At 37.8% G+C, this 19,970-nt stretch overlaps 1 protein-coding gene across 1 annotated transcript in view; it reads left to right on the plus strand.

The window, feature by feature from the left end:
- STK33 (serine/threonine kinase 33) overlaps positions 1 to 19,970 on the plus strand; it is a 186,816-nt gene that overhangs the window by 46,494 nt on the left and 120,352 nt on the right. The window contains exon 2 of the mRNA XM_027852566.1: positions 8,603 to 8,666. The gene's annotated coding sequence lies outside the window, so the exon portion shown is untranslated. The remainder of the gene's footprint in view (positions 1 to 8,602; positions 8,667 to 19,970) is intronic.

Genomic DNA, 19,970 nt, shown 5'->3' on the forward strand with positions numbered 1-19,970 from the left:
CTGTATTTCAATTTACTATATAGTTATTGAATATTGATGTATGTGTCCTGTGGGGGTCAAGTGAAAGCAGTGGCCCTGGGAGTCATGAGTTGAGTTTGAATCTTGACTGCCATTTAATATTTGTGTGACCTTGGGAAAATCACTTTACTTTCTTAAGTCTCATTTTCCCCATATGTAAAATGGAAATAATAATATTTTCATGGCCTACATCACAGAGTACTTATGAGGAACAAATAAGAATGTATATAAAGGCTTCAAAATCCTTACAGTATTATGTAAATTTAAGCTTTTATTGTTTTTTGCTGTTATTATTTTTCCACTAAAATCCTACTCTAATATCTCATGATGGAATGAATATGACCCTGGGCTCTTTAAGGCTATATTAGCAGAGTGCAGGTCCTAGCCTCATCAAAATGTACAAGATTTTGAGTACTGGCTCAGTGATGGGCATATGTATGTCACCAGTCAGAAGACTAGCCAAACCAAGCTTATAGTTGTCATCAGGATGATCAATTATTTGACCACAACTCTGAGAAAGACAAATTATTTATTTAGGGTTCATGAAATGCGTTGGTGGAGAGAATATTCATACCGATGAAATTACGGATTCATGAAGCATTATTGTTGCTGTTACTAGACTGTAAGCTCTTAATTATTTTTGTCTCTCCCATAGTGTCTAAGTGCTCTGCGTACGTAAGCACTTTAACGGTGTTTGTTGATTTAATGAATGGTTTAATCAGGCACTTGTAATATTCTTGACCAATTTGACTAGAAAACTAACTCTCAAGCTTTTAAGGAATTCTTACAAACAAATACAAGGCAAAAAAAAAAAAACTACCAGAGATAGTTCTGTTTTCCTTTTTTTAAGAGTGATTGCAATTGTCCTTTGTTTTCAATACTGTGTAACTTCCTGGTGGCACACAGAAATTCCATTATAATAGAGCTGAAGTTCTTGGATATGTGAAACATTCTGAAAATTCATTCAAAGCTTTAAAACTTATTATATCCAGGAGAGACAGATTTAAGATTGCTACAGTTTCTGGTTGAAGTACTTCGAGCAGAAATCCATACTCCATTAGGTTTTTGAACATTATGTGACCTTAATTTTCCAGATATTTTGCCCTTTAAATTGAAAGTAGTATTTTAATACTATTTAAGTCTTCTGAAGGGGCTTGTAATATCATAGACTTAAGTTGTGAAACATTTGAACCAAATGAAAGGTAAAATAGCTACTGACTCTAGACTCTAGAATTTTACTTTTTTTCATTTCCAAAGATCCAGTGAAGATATGTATCAGACATATTTAATGCACCGAAGTTGTTGAAGAAGGCTACTTGTTGGTATGTGAGGTTGTTCACACTGTACCTTGGACAGCATTTCATTCATTATGTCATTTCTCTGCTTTGATGACAATATTTCTAAGCAGTAGGCACTGTAAGTTCTGTGAAGTTAGGGGATTTACTTCTTATAAAACTGTGGTCTGGGCAAAATGAAAATCTACCTGGACAATAGCAGTGGAGTTATCTCACTCTACCAGATAAAGCCAGAAATATAAGGCTGCATTGTATTACTGAGGTAACAGGGCCTGTTTGAAAAATCTTCTGTGGAAAAGGCTAGATCAAAAGAATCCTGCCCTTTCATTAGTAAATTAGGTCAGTATTTTAATAATGTGCTCATTGAAAACTGTACACATTTTTCCTGAGTAATTGATATAATATAATCCAATTCCTATCTTAGAGTTATAATAAGTGAACTGAGTTTTTTGAGAGCTCTTAATTGCTTCATCCATTTTTCTTTGTAAAATGTTGTTTAGAACCTGAATTGGCCATATAATCTTTGCATTGGTTTGTCGTTCGCTCAGAGATATGATACTCCAAGTTTTCTTTATTAGTCTATAGAATCAGGGTTTTAAAAATATATTAGTTCTCATCTGTGTAATGCTTTAGTTTTGAGTTGACTATTAGGAACACACCCTTCCCTGAATGATTTCCCTTATCCAAATTCACATTACATTTGTTAAATGCTAAATAAATTACATGAACCATTTTAATGTCAAATAATTACTGTATTGAATTGCTAGGGGATATCCTTTAATGTAAAGAAGCAACTGGCGATAACATCTCTAAAGCTTTTCACTGCTACTATCAATCTTATGATGTTATACTCCTTAGCTTGTTACACCATATACCTCTTTTATGTTGTTGTTCTGGTCAGTCTTGTTACTTCAACCCCTAAGGTCAAACAAAAAGAAATCATTCTTTAGAACCTGAATCCCCAGCAGGTTGTTATTTGTGGCTGGTGAGCTCAGTTGGGTAGAACCTAGTGGTCATGAGGCCAGGGTCACATTTCTGTTCTTTTATATCAGAGAGTTATACTCAGCTCCATTGCAAGATTTCACTGACCAGTTGTGAGTGCTCTACTGGGAATCAGGAGACTTGGGGTCTGGTCTTGACTCTGTCTCTTGCTAGCTTATGTGACCTTGGACAAATTTCAGGTGTTATTGCCACTTTTCCAGCTAAATCTCATACTACTCCCTTCTCTGTTAGGCTGTAGCCAAAGTGGTCTGCTCCCTATTCCCAGTAGGTGGTCCATTCCATCTTGGCTTTCATTGTCCCTATGCCTGAAGTGCCCTTCTCCCCTCCACCTATTGAGTTCATATCTATCCATTAAAGCCCAAATGCTACCTCCTTCTTAAGACTTTTCTGGTTACCCCTTGTCAGTAACTTCAGACTTTATATAACATTTTGTGTCTTTCTGATAGACATAATGTATTTTATTCAGTCATCAAGCAAGCATTTATTAATTGCCTACTATGTGGTGGAGACTTTGCCAGGCTCTGAAGTTACAAATAGAAAGAACAAGCAAGCTCTGCCCTCAAGGAGCTTACATTTTAATGGAACTTACATTCTCCATTCTGTATGTGTTCTGTCTCCTAACATCCTATTCTGATGCCTCATTGTGTCATGGAGGTGCCCCTGGGTTCTCAAGGGCTGTGCTAGCAAAGCTCAAATACAGGTAGGTTCTAAAGTTTAAAAGGCTTCAAGCATGGGTCCAGTGATGGATCATATGTGCCTTTTCTTAGACCCCACCTAACTAAAGTCAAAGAGGTTCATCTTCAGGTTGGCTTCAGGATGAAAGATTTTTCAGACTTGACAAGTTTCAAAGATCATCTAATAAATTCTAAAGGAGTTTGTGACCTACGTTGGTGGTAGGGATGCCCACAGCATCCCAGCGATCCCAGCAACAAATATTATAGAATCTTAAAATATTGAAGAAGTAAGTTTATGTGCCCTATCCTCCTAGTGAAAAGTAAGTGCCATGAGGGCAGGAACCATGCTAGGGATCACACTCAAAATATTGCTCTGTACTTCATGCATGCTTGCTGAATTGAGCTGAATTGCTAAATCTAAAATTCCTTCTAGCTATAGAACTCTATGAACTAGTGAGTAAGTAAGTGGGCACCATCAGTCACAAAAGACATGGGGAAGAAAGTGTGGTACTAGGAAAGCAATGAACATGCACTATGGAGCATCTTGGTAGTGTGATCTTTGTGTGTGAAACATGGCACATTTACATATTTAGTTGTTATACCAGTAGAATGGTTAGTTGGTTCATGTTTTAGAGGGAGGACACGAGTACGGTAGGTAGGTGAAACTGGGTACTTAGCTGTGTTTGGATTTTTCCTGTTTAACATTCAAGCTTGTTTAAAGGTTTTAGTTGTATTAAAATCTAATATTGATGTTTCAAGAGTGTCTTCAAACAAACAATTCCTTAAATGCCATAATAGTCAAATCTTTCCAATAGTGCTTCTGTGCCCCCCCCCCCCAGGGAAAAAAAATGCCCAATTTGGCAATTGCTTGTTTTTGGCCAACCAAATAATAGTGTTCTGAATCTGATATGTTATTTTCATTAGGGTCAGGGCAAACCCATTGAGAGCACTCAGAGTACATTCAAAAGACCTTTATAATTTCATGTATTAATTGAAATACCTGCTGAGTCAAAAAAAAAGCCCTAACATATCAAAACTGCATTTTTTATGAATACCATGAGAAAGTCTAGAAAAACCAATTTGATTAATTAAAAAAAAACACTAGGTTTCCTGCAGTAAAATTTTAAATGTGCTAGATTTAGTTTTCATATTATAAGTTGAGATTTATCCTTATTGTTATTGTTTCATGGTGTCTTTTAATGATATTAATGAGGGCAAAATCATAGATTTTGTTTCTTTGTAGGTGAGTTAGCTTTGTTCTGTGTCCAAAGACTGGCCTTAATCCTGGATAACCATCTTGCAAGTATATGCCACACAAGAGGAATTGGACCAAAATATATGGATATAGAGAGCAATATAGTGTTCTTAATAGAATTATATTGCCAAAAAGAAAGTAAGTGGTGGTTCTTCTCCCCTCTGCCTTGGTCAGAGCATTCTAGATGGCTAGAATATTTTGTTTAGTTCTGAGTATATTTTTTGTAGGGATTTTGATGATTTGGAGCATACCACAAAGAGGATGATGGGGAGTGGGGTGGGGTGTGAGTAGATTGGAAGTCAAGTTATTAGGAAATCATTCTTAAAGAAATTGGTGATGTTTAGCTAGCCTGGAGAAGACAAGACTTAAGGGGATGATAATCTCAACTTGCTTAAACTCTCTGGACTTCAGTTTCCTCATCAGTAAACATAGTAATTTGGATTAGATGATTTCTAAGGTCACTTTACCTCTAATGCTGTGATCCCAGGATTCTATGAAGTATGTGAAGGGCTGTCAGGTAGAAGAAGGATTATATTTTACAGAATCACAGAATTTGAGAGTTGAAAGGGACCTTAGTGGCCATCTAGTCCAATCCATATTCAAAAGGAATCCTAACTATAAAGTTGCCTCGTAGCCTCTACTTGAATACCTACAAGGAGGGTATCCCCACTGTCTTTTAGGGACAGCTCTAAGTGTTAGAAAATGTGCCCAGTTTGTTCAACTAATCCTCATGTCTTGAACCCAAGGTTATTAATCATCATGGTTGCCTTCCTCTAGACACTTTTAATAGCCTTCCTAAATCATAGTACCTAGAACTGGACATAATACTCCAGGCTTGTTAAGGTCAGAATACTGTGGAACGATACATCACCTCCCTGTTATTGGAAGTTATTTCCCTCTTCATGTAGCTTAAGCCTGCGTTAGCTGTTTTGATTGTCACATTATACTATAGACTCATATTGAATTTGTAGTCCACTAAAACCTACAAATTTTTACATAACAATTGCTTTCTGTCCATGCCTCCACCTTTTTATATTTGTGACATTGATGTTTATTGTATCCATGTGCAATATCCCTATTGAGTTTCATCTTATTAGATCCATCCAATGCTTTAGCCTATCAAGATCATTTTGGGTACTGATTCTGTCATCCACTTGTGTTAGTCATCTGTCCCAGTTTTGTATCATCTACAAATTTGATGAACCTGCCATTTATGCCTTTATCCAAGTCACTGATAAAAAATGTTGTATGACGTATGACCAAATACAGAACCCTGAAATACTCTACTGGAAAGCTTCTATTATGCTATCATTGAACTATTAACAATTACTCTTTGTGTCTAGCTATCCAAACAGAATCCATCTGAATGTAATGTCTAATCCACATCTCTCCTATGTTCTCCTAAGAATAGTGTGATATACTTTATTAATACTTTTGTTAAAATCTGAGTAAATCATATCCACATCATTCCCATCATCATTAGTGTAGCAATCCTGTGAAAAAGGAAAGGAAATTATAGCAGTCTGGCATGACCTATTCTTGGTGTACTCTGGCTCTATGTAATCATTGCTTTCCTTTCTAGCTATTCTCCAACTCTCTCTCTCTCTCTCTCTCTCTCTCTCTCTCTCTCTCTCTCTCTCTCTCTCTCTCTCTCCCTCCCTCTCTTTCTCTCAACAATTTTTCTTTTCTTTTATTGTGAACTTAGCAAATTCCAAATAAAACTGACATTTCTATTTACATAATAGAACAGAAAAAGAGGATTGTATATGAAACTGCATATCTAAATTATGCACAGTAGACTTTTTTTTTTAAAAAAAGAAAGTATGTAAGTTCAATCTATAGCTTTCAAAGGTGTCCTGTTTGTGTTTCTTTCTGACTTTCCTTCTGTTCTTTTCTCCACATGTTTCAAAAAGATACTTTGGTGACCCACTTTTCCTCCTTCCTCCCTTCCTTCTTTCCTTCCTTCTCTTCCTTCCTTCTCTCTTTTTTCCAATTTTAACTTTTTTATTTGAAGTTTTGAGTTCTATATTTAATCCTCCCCCCCAAGACAGTAAGCAATCAGATATAGGTTATACATGTGCAATTACATAAAACATTTCCATATTAGTCCCAACTATCTCTTTAATGATCAATTCTAGACTTTCCTCAGTAGTTGAAGTCAGGTTCACTGACCTATAGTTTATAGACTCTGTTCTCTTTCCTCTTTTGGAAACCAGGACGTTTGTCCTCCAGTCTTATAGTACCTCGATTGTTTTTAATGATCTTTCTAATATCACTGACAATAGCTTAGCAATCACTGACAATTCTTTCAGTACTTGAGGATGTATTTCATCTGGGGCATGTGAATAGGATTCATGAAAGGCTGCTAAGTTCTTTCATGTTTTCTCTTTGCTTATCTTGGGTATCAGCTCTTCATAATCATTTTTATTCTGCTAATTCCAGTGTAAAACACTGCTTAGCAGCAGGCATTTCATAAATGCTTATTTCCTTCCCCTTCCCATGTAGTCAGCTATCATTGTCCCATCCACCATAAACAACATTTCTATAATTTCTTTGATTTTCTTTTTACTTCCAATATAAAAAAAAAAAACAAAACTGTTGCCTTTAGCTTCTCTTACTGGCCTCTGCCCTGACCACTCCTCACACTCTTTTTACACATGCTTTTATTTGTGTTCTGTTACCTTCCAGTTTCTCTGTGCATTTCTTTTTGTAAATGGTGAGTTCTTTTTGCATCCACAATGATTTCTTCATACAAACCCCATTTCCCCCCTTCTTTTGAAATTGTTTCCCTTTTTGTCTTCCAAATTTTATTCTTGAGAATTTCCTATTCCTTCTGAACTAACTTCCCTTGATGCCCTTGGGATTCAATCTATCATTCCTTTGAACCCTTTGAAATCTGCCTTCTCTAAATTTAGGGTACATGTTACAATAGCTCAAATCTTCTCTGTTCTATCACAGATTTTAGGTGGGAATGGTCACTTTGCCCTCCAGGTTCCTATCACTTTTTTGTGAGGCAGTTGGGGTTAAGTGACTTGCCCAGAGTCACACAGCTAGTGAGTGTTATGTGTCTGAGGTCAGATTTGAACTCAGGTCCTGCTGACTCCAGGGTGGTGCTCTATTAAGTGCACCATCCAGCAGCCTTCAGTTCCTATCACTTTTATTCCAGCACACAGTTCCTCCCTGATAGTGAGAATCAGATCCAGAATAGAATTTCCTCCTGGTTCCTCCACCTTTTGAAGGATGAAATTATCACTCAGGCAAGTCAAGATGTTATTAGCTACTCTGCTTTTGGAAGTGAGAGCATCTCTGATAAAGGACTGGTATACTGGTGCCTTCGTGCCAGACCTTTGATCTATTCCTCAGATTCCTCCTCTTCTTCTTCCTCCTTCTTGTCCTCCTCATCCTCATCCTCCTTCTCCTCCTCTGTCCTACCTAGATTCGTTCAGCTTGGTAGAACTAAGGCCATATGACTCAGGATGTTCAACCATGGAATAGACTGCCTTAGTAGTTAGTGAGCTCCTTGTCTCTGGAGGTGTTTGACCAGAGGCTGAGTTATCACTTCCCTGGCATGTTGTAGAGGAGATCTGTGCTTCCAGAAAAGGTTGGGCAAATTGGAGTCAGAGAGCTCTACTGACTCTGATATTTTCCAATTTTTGATTGTTTCAAAGTTTTCACCATTCCTAGACAACACACACTCTCCTCATAAATTTATTCCCAATTGATATGGCACAATAGTTTCACTTTCATAGATGAAACATTTCATTCTATTTTCTGGTTTGAATGTCAGGGAGAGTTTTAAAATTTTATTTTCTTTTTATTCTGCATTTAGCAAATACCAAATAAAGTGAGCATTTCCTCATATAGAAGAGAAAAGAAAAAGGGGAGTATACATGAAACATGGTTTTTCTTTTTACAATGTATAATACATTTAGTGTGCAACTTTTGAAGCTGTTCTGCTTGTTGGTGCTCCTTTCTGACCTTCCATTCTCTCCTCTGAATTTTGAAAAAAATGTCTCAATGACCTCCCCCGCCCATCTCCTTTGGCTACTATATCTATCTTTTCTCTTCCTTTTCCTCTCCCTTTAAAAAAAAAGAGTAGAATCACAGGGAAAGTTTTTGAAAAAACAATAGCAGCATTACTAGATGAAACTATGAAACTAAGGTTGGGCTAGATTATCTCTGAGGTCCCTTCCAACTTTAAGATTTTGTAATTTGGCCTAAGCATAGACACATGTGGAAAAGTTCACATGGTCAGATTACATACAAACACACATGCTAAAGTGTAATTTTTCTAATAATGATAGCATTGGTAATAAATTGCAAAGTTATTCTTTTTTTTCATTGCTTCTTTTGTTTAGGTAATGGGGGTAAAACCTGATGGAAGTGCTGTTTCATGAATGTGCTCACTTTCATATAAATCAAGTGAGTATACTACTTTAAAAATCTTGAACCTTTGGTTATTCATGGAAATATATTTTGTTTCACTAAGACTATCTTCTCCAAACTGTATTTACTTCTGGCTTCTAAATTAATGTTGGTGGCCTCCTCAGAGTTCACAATCTATGAGAAATTCATTTATTAATCTGAAGAAAGGAGAATCCATAGATCTTTCAAAGATCTTGTTAATGTGAAACTACTACCACAAAAACTTATCACATGACTTATTAACAAATATTTATTGTCAAAGGGGCAGAGATGCCACAAGTTGTACTGTCATGCTGAATGTAGAATTGAAAGAGAATGAAGGTATATCACACTACTAATGGGTAGTGATCAGCCTTCTCTGTACAGGAAGCCTGGAGCTGATTCAAGTTGGACTTTTGTTCTCTTCCTCAAGTCAAGAGGGAGCTGTCTTCTGTTACTTTCCATGATTTCTCTTGCTACTCCTTCCCCTAAAACTTAGATATTTGCCAAAGTTTTGCCTTTGGCCTTCTCATCTTTCAATGTGATTATCATCTATAAAATGAACTGGAGAAAGAAATGGCAAACCACTCCAGTATCTTTGCCAAGAAAATCCCAAATGGGGTCACAAAGAGTCGAATACAACTGAACAACAACAATAAATATAATGAATTATATTTATTTGTGTAGTTGTCTTGTCTCCCCCATCAGGCTATAAGTACTTCATTAGTAGGGGCAGCTAGGTGGCTCAGTGGACAGTGCAGGGCCTAGAGTCAGGAAGACTCATCTTCTGAGTTCAAATCTAGCCTCAGACACTTACTGGCTGTGTAACCTCTAGTACCTTTGCCAAGAAAATCCCAAATGGGGTCACAAAGAGTCAAATACAACTGAGCAACAACTGAACTTCGTTGGTAGAGATTGTGTTCATTTATCCTCATTTCTCCTCCAGTGCCTACCACTGGTGTACATTGCAAATCACAGAAACTTAAGAAATGTATATTGAATGAATGAGGATGTTACATGGCATTCACTTCCAAATAGCTTCCTCCACTGAAAAGGGAGATTTTTTTCCTTAGCTGAAACATATCTTAGTAGTTGATACATATATCAACTTCTAGCTTCTTAAAACACACTTTAAACCCTCATAAATTATTTTTAAATCAATCAATTGATGTTAAGCACCTACTATGTACCAGGCACTGTGCTAAGTGATTATACACTTTCTAACACCCAAAATATTCAAACTGAAGAAATGTTATCAATGTTCGTTGGAAAAATAATATTACTAGGTCACATTTGTATAACACTGAAGTTCTTTTCACATGTAGCACTCCTTCTGGGGCTACGTCTTCAGCTTCCACTCAAATTGTCAGATGGTTTACCAAAGGGTAGATGACATCTTACCTATTCTCTTTTATGGTCCTAGGGATAACACTGAAGGACTGGGTTTTGAAATATTATTGCTTATGAACTGTACCCCCCACTAAATTATTTGATTGATAATTTTCCAGTAGCCTCAATTAACTTGTGGCAAAATGGGTATAGTGAGAACAGTCAGTACAAAACATTCACTCTACAAGGGGTCCACATTCTCATTTTGTACATATCAGTGGGCTCAAGCTTATAATAAGAATGGTTGTGAGGTAGAAAGGATTTCTAGTAACCAGAAGCTATGAGGTATGAAAAATGGGAGCAGTTCAAAAAGAGATCTCTAGGCTAATGTTTCCCAAACTTTTAGTTGGACCATAGTACGCTTTTAGGCTTGAAATATATTAAAGAATTATAACTGCCCTTTGGGAGAATTCTAGGGGACTGAAAAACCTCCCGGAAAAGGGAAATGTCTTCAAGAAAATCTGGTAGCAAAATAAAATAAATTAAGTCAATTTTTAGACTAAAATTACCATATATTTTTGATTTATATATGACTTCATATTTTAGTAGGAAAAATACTGCTACTATCAATATTTTTTTTCAAGGAATCCCTGTTTCTATCATGCAAACCACAGGGTTCCCTGGAGCACAGGAAATGGTGTCATAGGCAATCTTCTAGAATAAATAATTATTGAATACCTTCTCCTCTCAGGTTGATTCTGCAGTCATCTTTCCAGTTTTCCTGTGCCATGTAGCTCTAGAACCACTTGCACAGATGAGAAGAGTGGTTCTGGTGGGGATAGGGCTAGGGTAGGTTGGGGCTAAATTCTTCTACACAGGATGGATTTCAAGTGTTTTACTCTTTGTTGAATCATCTGGATGGGGTATGTTGCCTTGGAAAGAGCATTGGATTTAGAATCCCAATATCTGGGTTCAAAACATGATTTTTTGACCTTCAGTGTGTCACTTCATCTTTGTAGTTTGCAAATCAACCAGTCAACAAGCATTTCTTAAACACCTGCTGTGTGCCAGGCACTGTGCCAAGCATTGAGGATACAAAGAAAGACATAAATAACAATCCATGCTCTCAAGGGGCTCACCGACTAATGGAAGAGACAACATGCAAACAACTCTCAATAAAAAAAAATTATACAGGATAAATTTGAGATAATCTTAGAGGGAATGCACTAGTGTTAAGGGATCAGGAAAGTCCTCTTGCAGAAAGTGGAATTTTAACAGGGACCTGAAGGAAGTCAGGGAAGCCAGGAGATAGCGATGAGGAAGGGAGAGCATTCAAAGGACCGAAAACAACTAGTGGAAATGAACAGAGTCAGGAGATGGAATGCCTTGTGTGAGGAACAGTAAGGATACCAGTGACATTGGCTTATAGAGTACATGGGTGAGAGTAAGGTGTAAGGGGCAGCTAGGTGGCACACATAGTGCCAGACCTGAAATCAGGAAGACTCATCTTCCTGAGTTCAAATCTGACCCCAGATAATTACTAGCTGTGTCACCCTGGGCAAGCTACTTAATTGTGTTTACCTTAGTTTCTTTATCTGTTACCATGAGCTAGAGAAGGAAATGTCAAACCGCTCCAATATCTTTGCTGAAAAAACCCCAGATGGGGTCACAAAGACTTGGACGTGAATGAAAAATGACTGAACAACAACAAGGTGTAAGAAGAATGGAAAAGTTGGAAGGGGCCAGGTTATGAAGGACTTTAAAAGCCAAATAGAGGATTTTATATTTGATCCTGGAGGTAATAAGGAGTGACTAGAGTTTATTGAGTGTGTGTGTGTGTGTGAGAGAGAGAGAGAGAGAGAGAGAGAGGCAACACACCCTTCCAAATGATTCAACAAAGAGTGAAACACTTGAAATCCATCCTGTGTAGAAGAATTTAGCCCCAACCTACCCTAGCCCTATCCCCACCAGAACCACTCTTCTCATCTGTGCAAGTGGTTCTAGACCTACATGGCAGAGGAAAACTGGAAAGATGACTGCAGAATCAACCTGAGAGGAGAAGGTATTCAATAACCTGCATTTTAGGAAGACCACTTAGGAAACTGAGAAGACTGGAGTGAGGAGAGGCTTGTGACAAGGACACCAATTAGCAGGCTATTTGAAGTAGTTGAGACTTGAGGTGCCTCATGAGATTCATGCCTGCACCAAAGCGGTGGCAGCGTCCCAGGAGAGAAGGGGCATATACAAGAGATGTTACGAAGATAGAATCAACAGGACTTGCCAGTAAGTTGGATATAGGGGATGAGAGAGTGCATAGTGGGATGGTGGTACCCTTGACAATAATAAGAAAGTGAGGAAGGAGGGAGGGTTTGGAGGATGGGCAAAGATAATGAGTTCCATTTTGGACATGTTGAGTTTTTAAGATGCCTATGTGATATCCAGTTTGAGATGTTTAATAGGTTTGGCAATGCAAGACTGGCAGTTAGGAGAGAAATCTGGGATCTCTGAGGATCTGAGAATCACCAGCATAGAGATAAAAATTGAATCTATGGAGGTTGCTGAGATTTCTAATTGTAATAGTATAGAGGGGGAAAAGAAAAGGTCCTAGACAGTCTTGGAGTGGAATATTCTTGTGGGATGAGAGACACACGTATTTGACTCCCATATCGTGGGTTATTTGGATCTCTTTTCTTGGACTTGCTGGATTTGCAGTAGTCTATTTTCCCTTTTATAGCAAAATCCAGAGACTTCAAATGGATTCATGGATGATTATGGATCTCTTCAGCCTAGAGACAAGCCAGGTGGTACAGAGGACAAAGTGCTGAGCCTGGAGTCAGGAAGACCTGAGTTCAAATTCGGCCTCAGACACTTACTAATTGTGTAACCCCGGGCAAGTCACTTAACTCATTATCTTCAGTTCAATTGTAAAATTTATTAATAAAGGCACCTACCTCACAGGGTTGTCATGAATAGGCAATATTTGTAAATAGATTAGCACAATGCCTGTCACTTTATAGGTACTATGTAAGTGTTTTTCCCTTCTAGAATTCTTTTTTTTTAATCAAAACTTTTGATTTTCCTATGCTATCTCATATCAGAATCAGGCAAAGAGTTGATAGATCACTGGGCAAAATAGTACAGAGGGAGAATGAAAGATAGCCCAAGATAGAGCCTTAGGGGACACCTGTGCTTAGTCTGTGTGATTTGGGTGAAGATCCAGCAAAGGATACTGAGAAAGAGCAGAGTGACAGAGAGCAGAAGTTCCAGGCAAGATCAGGGTCACAAAAACCTAAAGAGAAGTGTTTCAATAAGGAGTGAATAATGCCAAAGGCTACAGAGATGTCAGAAGGATGCTAAATGAGAAAGGCTGTTAGATTTGGCAATTAAAACATCATCAGCAACTTTGGAGAGAGCAGTTTCTGCTGAATGATGAAGTCAGAAGCCAGACTACGGAGAGTTAAGAAGAAAGTAAGTGGAGGCATTGTGGATTTCATGGAAGAAATTTATGGAAGAGATACTGGATGATAGCTGGTGGGGATTGACAGATCAAATGGAGGTTTTTTTTAAGGATGGGAGAGACATGGGCATGTTTGTAGACAGTGGGAAAGCAGCCAGTTGACAAGTAGAGGTTAAAGACTAGTGAAAGGATGGGAATGATGGAGGGAGCGATCTGCTGGAGAAGACGGGATGAAATGGGATTACTTATATAGCATGTAGAAGGATTTGCCTTGGTGAAGAAAAGGGCCACCTATTTATGAGACTCAGGAATGAAGGAGGAGAAAGTAGCAGAAGATATCTGAATGATATCAGATGAGAAAGAGGGGAGAAGGAGCTCTCTGCCAATGGCTTCAGTTTTTTCAGTAAAATGTGAAATTAAAGTTCTCAGATGAGAGGGTGGGGAGAGGGAGAGCCATGGGACTTTTAAGGAGGGATGAAAAGGCTTGGGAAAAACTACTGTGGTGAGTGAGATGGTAAATAGATTAGGCAAATGTAAAAGGATTGCCTTGTCTCAGTGAGAGCTTGTTTAAGATTGTGTAATAGAAAATTGTAATGGACCCAGCCAGGATGCTTTCATGATTTTATTCAACTTTATTCAGCAGTATGTGATCAGGAATGAAGGTGGCAGATGATGGGACTAATCCAAAGCTGAGGCTTGGCACAGAAGAATGGCAGTAAGATAAGAGGGGCAGGAAACCCAGAGAGAAAAAGATAGTGTAGAGTTGAACTGGTTAACCAAAGGATAAAGAAGGGGAAGAAAAGAGAATGTAGCAGGTGCAGGGATGATGGCCTGGGAAAAAACCTGACAGGTAGAGAGTCTGGAGGTCATGATAAGGATGAAGAACTGGGATAGGAGGGTTTGTCAGGCAGAGAGGGTGAGGTAGGATGACAATGGATCATGATCAAAGTTCATGAAATGAAAGTAGAATGACTATGAGTGATGGCAAGATTAAAAGTATGACCATTTCTGTGTTTAGCAGAGGTGGAGTGGAGGAAGCAGTCTTGAGAAATAAGTAAGGTGAGGAACTGGGAGGTTAGGTTGTTAGAGGCAGTATCTATATATCTGTATCTTTATAAACTTACTATATATATATATACACATAGTATGTTTATAAAGGTATGTATGTGTATATATGTATATATATGTATGTATATGTATGTATATTTATGTGTATATATATGTGTGTGTGTGTGTGTGTATATATATATATATATATATATATATATATATATATATATATATATGCCACCTAGTATAAGGGTAGGAGCTGGGGAGGAGAGAAAGACTGTGAGGGGGGCACTAAGCTTGTTGAAGAAGCAGAGTGTCTTGGTGGTTAGTAGATAACAGCTACCAAAATCTTGATTGTTTAATAAATATTGCTTGAATGAACTTCAAAGGATGGAAGGTTGTTTAGTGAAGGTGGCAGAGAATAGCCTAGGCAATGGGGAGCAAAGACTATTCTAATTCTCCACCATAACTGGTGAGTGAGGATAGGAGGTGGTAGTGGGGAAGTATCAATGAAAGTGTAATCAGTGATGGAAAAGGTAGCTAGTGTCACCAGGAGGGAACCAGGTTTTAGTGAATGCAATAAAATGGAAGAAATAAGAAAGGAAAAAAGTTTTAAGATGAAAATAAGCTTGTTATCCATGGAACAGGAATTCCAGAGAGCATAGGGGAAGGGTTGGATATCTTTAAAATGAAATATTGAGGGGGCCAAGGGTTGGATTGAGGGGCATGGGAATACAAGAATAAGCAGTGGAGGATGGAGAATAGAGTTTAAATAATGACAGGATGGAGTTCAGAAATCGCTGAGATGGGGGTTATTATGAGAAGGCATATGTTAATCATTAATGATTGAATTCAGGAGGATTATCATCACCCCTAGTGGTTCAGCTTAGGAATGGAATCCATTTTCACCATCTGTAAAATGAGGAAACTTGACTAGATGACTTAAAAATGCTAGAGTTCTGAATAGGATCAGAAGGACTCTTGCCCCAAGGTCTCTCTCACACATACTGCCATTGAGGTTAAGTGCTAATCTTACAAGGTAATGAGGTAGAAGTGAGAATACAGTGGCCATAATAGATGTGAGAGATGTTGTAGAGACTGGATTGATAGGACATAAGTGTGAGGTGCTAGTAGATTCTGGTAGAGATCATAGTATCCCAGAATTTGAGAGCTGAAAGATACTTCAATGGCTATCAAGTGCAACCATGCACAAAAAAAGGAATTCTCCCTATAACGCGCCATAAATAGACAGCAGGATATGCTAGTAGCCTGGAACTCAGAAGACAGGTCCAGGCTACTCTCCAAAGAGACAGGGAATCTCCCATTTATATTCTTAGAGAGACAGGGAGGTTGTGTATTCATGAAAGGAGAGAGACTTATAGAATCATGAGTTATCACTATGGCTCTGGTTAAGAGGTAAGCTGTTGGTTGCAAGTCATTGAACATTTAACAAGAGGAGGTTTACTTTGCCCTAACACAGCAAGGACATGTAGCAAGGATGCAATGGGACTTAGCTTCTTTGGATAAGGTCCCCTTCTTTTTCATGTAGAAATGTCTGACTTGCAACATAGGGTAAGGGAATTCATGTGGGCTTAAAAATCTACCGTGTCCATGCCTGGGACTTTTTATGCCTTTAGTGGACCAGGCAGTTGTGTTAGGGAATCTGAAGCCAATCTGGTCCCAGGGAGAGCATTATTTCCTTTTAGGAAAAGCTAATGCCTAAGATTAGGGAAAGAGAAAGGGCCTCCCCATGTTGTAGATACAAGGAAAGAGGGTACATCAAGGAAATGCTGATAAGTATTAATTCTGTCACAGTATCAAAAGGGTGTTGCATCAGGCAATAGGCAGAAGTCTAAGCAGGTAGGTGGTTGGTGTCACATAGATTGGGCATTAGGTAATTGGGACCCCATCATGTACACTGAGATTTAGGGTTAAAGTTTCAGACTATTGGGAAGCTTCGGGGTGGAAGACAACGAACGAATCCAGTGCAGGAGGAATTGAGGTAACAAGCAAGGACTGACTAAGGTTAAGGGAGAATCTGTATAAGAGAATCCTTTCTTCAAGAAAAAAGAACATAATTGCTGAAACTTGATGTAAAGTAAGGGTATGGTCATACAAAATAACAAAAAAAGCTCAGTTTCCAGAAGGAGAATATGAGTAGCATCATCATATCTAAGGCTGCCTTAATACTAGATCTCACTTAGAACCATAGGGGTCTTAAGCATGAGTATTAACTTACAGGAAAATATGGTATGAGTGATACAATTCAAGATATATATGATCAGAAAATGATACAGACAAATCCTATAGTAGGAATGGGATAATAGATGGATATGCCAAGTGTTTCATTAGTATCCAGAAAATGACAAGACATGGAAGCATGGAAACTTCTAGTATGTTGGATTTATCTTTAATAGCAGATCTGTAGGCAATGTGGACAAGAATCAAACAATTTAAGAAGGGTGTGGGTGTATTTTTATTTGTACTAGTAGATGGAATATTCATGTGTATTATGCTGAAGTATTGAAGCATGATTCTGTTCATAAATTGTACAGTGGGTCTGAGAGAATCAATGTTAATGAAATGTCTAGATGAGGAAGGGTGGTAATTCCATGAGAAGAAATAGTGAAGTCAGGAAAGGGGGCAGGTGTTTTGGGGAAATGTGTTCAGTTTTGGACATCTTGAGTTTGAGGTATTGGTGAGATATCCAGGACAGTCAGTCAACAGTCAACAAGCATTTGTTTTGTATGCCCTATGTTCCAGATACCATGATAAGCTCTGGGTATACAAAAGCAGTCAAAAGCAGTACCTGTTCTCCAGGAACTCATGGTTTAATGGGTGGTAGGCAGGCATGCATTTGGAAGTGAGGGTCTTTAGCTTGAGAAAGAAGCCAGGACAGAAGATTATAGATTAGGAAGCATTCTACATAGAGATCATAGCAGAAGCTATGAAAATAGATGAGGTTGCCAAGGAAGAGAGAGTAGTGAAAGCAGAAAAGAGAATTGAGGACAAATCTTTGGGGAGACCTATGGGACTGGGGAGAAAAAGAGAAATAAAGGGAACAGGAGCGATAGGAAAGGTATGAGGATAACCAGCATGGTTTAGTGTTACAGAGGCCAAAGAATTCGAGTTAAAATAATAAGGGAGGTGACCAGCAGGATATATGTAAAATGATAAAAAGTAATTGAATTTGAAAACTAGGAAGTTATGGGTGCTTCAGAGGACTGATGGGAATAGAAGTCTGACTGCAAGGAGTCAGGTAGCGAATTACTCTTTTAAGAAGTTTGGCAGTAAAATGGAAGGGAAAGATGATATGGTAATTTAAGAAGGTAACATATTAACAGATTCAAGGAAAGCTTTTTCCTCTCTTTTGGTTGAGGAGACATGAGCAAGTTTGTAAGGAGAGGAGAGAGACTTAGTGAATCCAGAGAGATTAAGATGTAAGAGAGTAGATGATTGATGGCCAAAGGGTTTGGATGGGCAGGAAGGGATAATAATAATGATAATAATAATAATAACAGTAATAATACATTTATTTGATAGTTGACAAAGTACTTTCCTCACAACAACACTATGAAGTAGTATAGATAATGCTATTCTAATTTTACAGTTGGAGAAACTGAGGCTCAGAGTCATTAAGTATCAGAGCTGTAATTCATACCCTGGTCATCTGATTTTAAATCCATGCAATCAAGGGAATATGCAAAAGATCAATCCAAGTAAAAACAAGAACACATCTCTTCCTCTGTTACAGGAAGAAAAGAAAACATGGGAGTATGAGTGAATATATAAAGAAATTTTAAGGTATAGAGGAGTAGAGGTGATTATGGAATCTTTGTTGGGTGACCTTGATATTAGTGTTTATTAGCTGAAAAGAGGATAAGAAGGTAGGATTTGCTTCTGACTAGCCGCAGTGAAAAAAGGAATAAACATCACATAGAGCAGCAAAAGTAGTCTGGCAATATGAATTTATAGTGGCCCAGTCAAGACAGTTAGGTGATTTTCTCTAGTTACACTCAATAGTAATAGTTCAGGAGCTGGAGTAGAAAATCAAGTGGTCTAGGTTATCTAGGATTGATGATGAGCTATGTGAATAATGAAAGGCAAAAGTTAGCCAAAACTAAATTGTTGAACTATTTTGAGACAAGAGAAGACATTGTGATGATATGACCTGGCAGAAAAGAAGTCAAGAGTTATTTTTATTTCATTACTCCTAGATGAATATGTTAGAATAATAGAACTTTAGGTCTTGAAAACTATCTTAAAGATCATCTTATCTACTCCCTTCATTATATAGGCAAGGATATTGAAGGTCAGAAAAGCCCCATAAATAGAGAAGTCATATAATACTATAAAGTATCTGCACTGAAGAGGGAGAAGGTGGTGAGAGGTGCATACGTACATTTATTTCCTCCTACTCTGTTTACTTTTCTCCTTTTTTCCTTGAATTGGGGAAACTGAAGAATGCGGGTTTCCAAAATAATCCTGATAGGCCATTCAGTACCCTCATTGTCTCAAGACACTAGACAAAATTGAAAAGCAGAAAGATTTTGTTGGTGATATTTTCATATTAGCCTTTGGTCACTGTTTTCTGATCTCTTCATTCATGGTCCTTGATATATACTACCTTCAGATCACTTGCCTCTTGACCCGATCGAAATTTTTAGAATCTTAGTGCTGAGGAACTCTGATAAGCAGTCTATGAATCATAACTGTTAAGTAATGAGAAGAGTACCCACTTTGTACTTAGAAATTTATTTATGAGCAAAAGCTAAGAACACAAAGTACTTTCAAGTCAATAAAAAAGTATATTTTGTATATAAAAAGCACACGAGGAGATCATATACCACATTTATTCTACTCTCATTTATCCATGCTTGAAATAGGCCTATCTCTTGGGTCTAGGCTTCCCTAAATAGGCTCTACTGTTGACAGGATGACAGTTACCCTATGTGTAGGTATAGTGCCTAGGGTGAGACGTTTTGAGATTAATCCATTTCAATGTGATTAATTTTGCTTCCCTTATTCTACTCCCATTTTAGTGATGGAAAGTCACTAAAGTCTCATTGATCTCTGATTTCCAATCAAGCATGAATCTCTGGGATTGATTCATTCAGCTGCCCAGGTCTGCCTAAGGGATGTTTCCACTATAGTTGGATAATTCACCATGCTGTGTAGGAACCATCATTCTCATAAGTTTCCATTTGTACTGTTTAGCCAGCTATAGGTAGAGGCCCGATGGGAGTGAAACAGCTTGGTTGAGAGAACTGTGGTTGACTTTCTATTCCATTTTGATTTGTTCAGCTCCAATAGAACCAACCTAAATTTAATAAAGTATTTGGGTTAAAATTACATTGTGAAATATTAAATCTTTTATTTGAAACATCATTTAGAAGTTTATAATTTCCTCATTAGGAAACATTTCTTGACAGGGTTACTAGATTGATATACCAGGGAAATGCCTTAGACTCAGCATACTTGGCTTT

Source organism: Vombatus ursinus, unplaced genomic scaffold (genome assembly GCF_900497805.2).
Source record: "Vombatus ursinus unplaced genomic scaffold, bare-nosed wombat genome assembly UNPS02009770.1, whole genome shotgun sequence".
Lineage (NCBI taxonomy): Eukaryota > Metazoa > Chordata > Mammalia > Diprotodontia > Vombatidae > Vombatus > Vombatus ursinus.